The sequence below is a fragment of the Nicotiana sylvestris genome, chromosome 10 (assembly GCF_000393655.2).
Source record: "Nicotiana sylvestris chromosome 10, ASM39365v2, whole genome shotgun sequence".
Lineage (NCBI taxonomy): Eukaryota > Viridiplantae > Streptophyta > Magnoliopsida > Solanales > Solanaceae > Nicotiana > Nicotiana sylvestris.
The window spans coordinates 169,274,523-169,279,647 of record NC_091066.1 but is presented as its reverse complement, the minus strand read 5'-3'; positions in this window follow the sequence as shown (position 1 = coordinate 169,279,647).

Here is a 5,125-nt window from a genome sequence, read left to right as displayed (position 1 = left end):
TCGAGTGCGGCCTCATTGCCTTCAGTGTGGACCGCACAAAACCTAGTGCGTCTGCATTGCATCTTTGCCTGGAAATCAACCTTTCTGAATCTCCTAGTGCGGACCGCACAGAATGGTGTGCGGCCGCACTGGGCCTGCTTTGCCTGAGCTTGTCTTGTCTTTGGCACTTGTGCAAGTTTCACTCCTTTTGAGCTGATCTTTGACATCGTGTCCCTTTGTTGATCAAAACTGCAATCAAGCACAACTTGTGAGCCTTTTGGGACTATTTTGTACAACTTTCTAATCAAAACTTAAGCAAGAAGGAGTATAAAATGTATTAAAATCCCTAGTTATAAACTCCCCCAAACTTAAGCTTTTGCTTGTCCTCAAACAAACAAAATAAGACCCACCCCTTAAGGAAAAATCCAAGAAATTTCCAGTTGTTCTAAAGTAACCTCATCTAGCATCAATTGGGACTAACAATTGCCCTCAATAAAAATGAATCATTAACAACTTTTACTCATTTAAACACCATGGATTAAGTGCGACACAAGAGCATCAAGAATTGACTGAACACATCAAAGAACTCTTTTCTATTACTTCGGTCATTGTGGAACCCAAACTCACACATCCTCAACTCTCCCTAAGCAATCCTCACCTTTAAGATAGTGGCACTCAGAACGAGGATAATTGAAATTCTCTCATCTCTCTCAAGAAAAAGTCACAAGTCCGTCTCTAAGTACCATATGTTTGCCCCTTATGTGAGTATCCACTAATGTAAGCTTCATTCAACTCAAGATCATATAAGGCTTTTGTGGAGATATTGTGAAGGCTTTTGGTTCAGGGTAGGAAATGTTTTGGTCTAAGTAGGTTCCATCTTCCCTTAAACACTTCTTTTGATTCATTTGGCACACATTCACTTGACTCTTTGAGTCGTTTCACTTATTTTCGAGGGGTTAGAGAGACACACTGTCACTCTTTCTTATACATTTCAAACCTTTTCTCCTTTTTTAACTTTCCACACCTTTCATTCTTTGCTTTTCTTGAATCCCTTTTTGTTCTTTTTCATATTAAACATTCTATTTGCCATTTTGCTTTTTTTGCTTTTTCATTGCCTTTACTTTTCTTTATTTTTGTGCCTTTTACCACTTTGTTGCAATCTTCGTCTCTCCTCTCAAACTTATACTTTTGCCATGTGCTAAAAAAAAGATTAGGTTCCAAGAGAGGGTATCATTTGGACCAATGAGAGCCTATAATCATCTCTCAAGTCAAAATTCACTTAGGATTTCGCCTCAACAAACATTCAGGGCAAGTTCTAGACCAATGGCTCGGGACTTGGGCTTGCAATGCGTTTACTCACCACACAAGCTATGGGATTGCTAAAGACGCAGAGTCGAGGGCCCACAACGACCTTAGATAAGATTTGAGCACACAATGGTCCCGAAAAACCACTTGATGATTATCGGTCAACACAAGAGTCTCAAAGTCACTACTTTCACCATCCTAATAACAACAATTTATTTTTGACCATAAGATCAAAGGAAAATGTGCTAGGCCCAAGTGAAGCTTTGCTTGAGGCACCCTTAACTACTAACTGTGAGCACGTGATTTTTGCCCTACTAGAACTACTCCCAAAAATTCAAAACAAAATAATTTTGTTTGTTTGCAGTTGTTGTGAATTTTGTTTTATTTTTCTTGTATTATTGGCATTTTTCCATGAATGTTTAGTAATGAAAAATACAAAAATATATGTGTTGCATTTGCATTTACAATTTAGGATTAATTAAACAGTAATTTGTTTTACGAAAATAAAAAATCGAAAAATAACGTACTTCGCATTTTAGTGTTTAATTTCAAATTGTGTGATTGTCTTTGTATTTAATTTTGGGTGATAATTATTATTAGGGGTTAATTAGTATTTTCTAAGCTAATTTTTGGGTTTACAATTTATTAGGATTTAAAAAAGAAAAAAAGAAAAAGAAAAAAGCAGAAGAAACAAGAGAAGAAAGAGTTTATAAACTCAAACCAGGCCCAAACAATAGGTCCAGGCCCAGTCCGAATACCCCTCTTACCCCGTCCAACCGACCTGGCAATACGAGGTCCAAACGACATCGTATCTGTCACATCCAATCTCAGCCGTCCATCCCAATCCATCAGCGGCCAAGATCATCTCTCCTTTACCCGTTCCTATACCCGCCCCGCCCCAGCACTTAGACGAAACGACCCCGTTTCGCTTGGGTTTGATCACAGCCGTTAGATTTTTGTAATCCAACGGCTCACATTAACCCTTTCAATCTATTATACCAAAACACCCCAGACCCATTACCCCCTCTCATTTCCAACCCCCCTAGTCGTCTCTTTCAGAGACGAATCAAATGACCCACCAAACCCTAGCCGCCCTCGTTCCCTTCGCCTGAAAACCCGGCGGCCTGAGGTTCGATGGCCCTCAAACTCACACCCCTAAACCACTTTGACCCCTTCAGTCCAAATCTATACCCCTTTGACCTCGAATCATCCCAGCCTGTTTCGAATCTTCGATCGAAGAATCAAGCAAAACGCGAACCTACCCAATCAGCCCCAAACTAACACCCAGTAATCCCCTTTGACCTCCTCATCCCGAATCCGAGTAAAACTCGTTGAATGGCGGATCTAGGGTTCGAACAGTTCGAGACTGTTTCGAGGGCTGCCAGGGTCGAATGAGTTCTAGTTAGTATTATAAGCCTATTTTTGACGAAATAGACAGATAATACTAATTGGAAGTCAATTTCGAAAGGCATGCTGGTGGGATCCAAAAACCAGTAAGTTCTTCTTAGTTTCTCCATTTTCTTTTTATTTGATTATCTTTGTTAAGCTGTAATTAGGTTCTTCTTTAGGTTTTAGTTTAATTTAATTATAGGTTCTTAATCCAGTAAATATCCCGCCTCTTTTTCTGATTCTTGTTAGTTTAAATACTCCAATGTTCGTTTGAGTAATTCAATCGATTAATTGTTAGTCTTATTGTTGTTATTGTCCGTGTCTTTAAGTGTATGATTTTAGATTTTAGGTTGCTTTTCTTTGTTGTGATTCAGTGGCTTGAATGCTTCATTTTTCTTTTAGTTATAATCAAAAATCGCCACTGAGCATTAGAAGTCAGGTTGTCTTATAGTTGAATTGTTTCTAATTTGTGCTAAAAATCCGGATTTTCATCTTTTTCCAGTGTGTGTTTACTGTTTGATTGTTTTCACTCATATTTATCTGCACTGTGATGTTTGCCTCATTTTGTAACTAATTAAAACTCCCAAGACCTTAGTTGAACGATTAGGATAGTAATTTCAGAGATTCGAGGGGGTAATTTGGGAATTGAAAACATGAAGAAATGGGTAGTTTGAGTGTTCTGTCCACTAAGTACTAATGTACCATTAAAATAATGCATTTGTTTAATAATTAGTGGGGAACACAACATAATAACATGGGAGCATAATGATAAAAGGCAAAAGGGATACATGTGAGAGGATATACAAGCTGTAAAGGAGAAAATCTGAAAAGAGGGAGGCGAGTTTGATCTTAAATAGAACACATAGAGAAGAAAGAAGGGGGGCGGAGAGAGAAGTATACACTCGATATACACTCTGGATACACTGGATATACAGGGGCAGAATTCATTTTGGAGAGTTTTGGGAGCTGAAATAGCTAGAACCTTTCTTCCTTTTACTTCTGCTCTATACTTGGAGTCGTTTATAGGTTTCGATCTGTTTGTTTGAATCAAAATTCAATACCAGGTTGTTTGGTCAAGGTTGTGTTTGGGTGTTCTTTTTTTTTTGGTTTCTACTGGATTCATAGTTATACTATTCCTGGTTTGCTCGAGTTAAGCTCTGGGCTGTTGTTGATTTCTGCCCATTACTACTGCTTGTTGATTGTTGAATACCAGTTGACTACTTGATGCTGACCTCTCTTTTTCTATTTGATTCGATTTCCAGGTACACATCTCAGACTGTTTCAATGTATTGTCTCCTGACGGAATAGCGAAAATGAAACTGAAGTTTTCTGTCGTAGATCTGTTGTCCTCATAATTTCATTATGTTTTTATATAACTTATGTAGTTTGGTTTGCTGTATGCTGTAATTAATTGGGGTGTATAACTAGATTGATTAAGTTGAATTATGTAGGCTGCTGGACTGTTGATTTATGGTTATTCTAGCTTTAGACTTAGTATGGTTAGTATTTATTTAGTTGAGCATTTGGCTGTTTAAAATTTAAGAACCAAAAGCAGTTTAAAATTACAATCAAGTTGAAAGCAGGAGGCGCTGACCACACAAGTTCATTTCTAAGCCAAACGTGCTTCAGTAGTTGGAATTTTGACATAACAGTTAATATTAGTTCAGGGCTTAAACCATTTCTCATGAGTAAGTTTCTTTTAGTTTGATTGGCATGTGAACTCAAATGGTCCTCCCAAATTAATATTAGTGTTTGAGTATAAGTCAGTGAAGCAATGGTCAAGTCTGTTAAGTTTTGATCAATAAGTTGGTCAATTTGATTTAGGTAGCATAAGTTGAATCCATATGATAATCGTGTTCTCTATTTCAATAGCAGGTTCATTAATGCCAATTAGTAATATTAGTTCGGATCAACCTAAAAATAACCGGGTTTTCACGATCGTGTTTCCAGTATCTAATACATAAGTATTCTGAGTCTTAAACTAGGATTCTATGGATCACTATTTCATTAATTTCTAATAAGTAAATACGGCTTCTCCTCGATTCTAATTGTTAAGCACGTTTGAATAATCTGTATAATCTCAGTGAATAAATTAGGATTTCTTTTTTAAAAGACGAATAAAGTAGAAAATCATAGTCGCTTTAGGATATCCTTGAATAAAAAATGAGATAAGCCTCGCCGAATAAAAAATACAAAATTGCGGGGCCCTCAATAGATATTTGTTTTAAAATACTTAGACTTAGGGACAGACCGTTTAGCCAATTCCACGGCCTTCCCCAAAAGACAACAACGCGCAAGTCACTTCTGGCGTTTTAAATTGTTTACTTTCTTAAACTCGGGTGCACATTTATGTGACCCAAATCCAAATCTCAACGAAGTTGGAATGTATCGAAAATTGCGGGTACATTTATGTGGCGCAATTCGAGATGCATTCTCACGACGTTGCAATTCT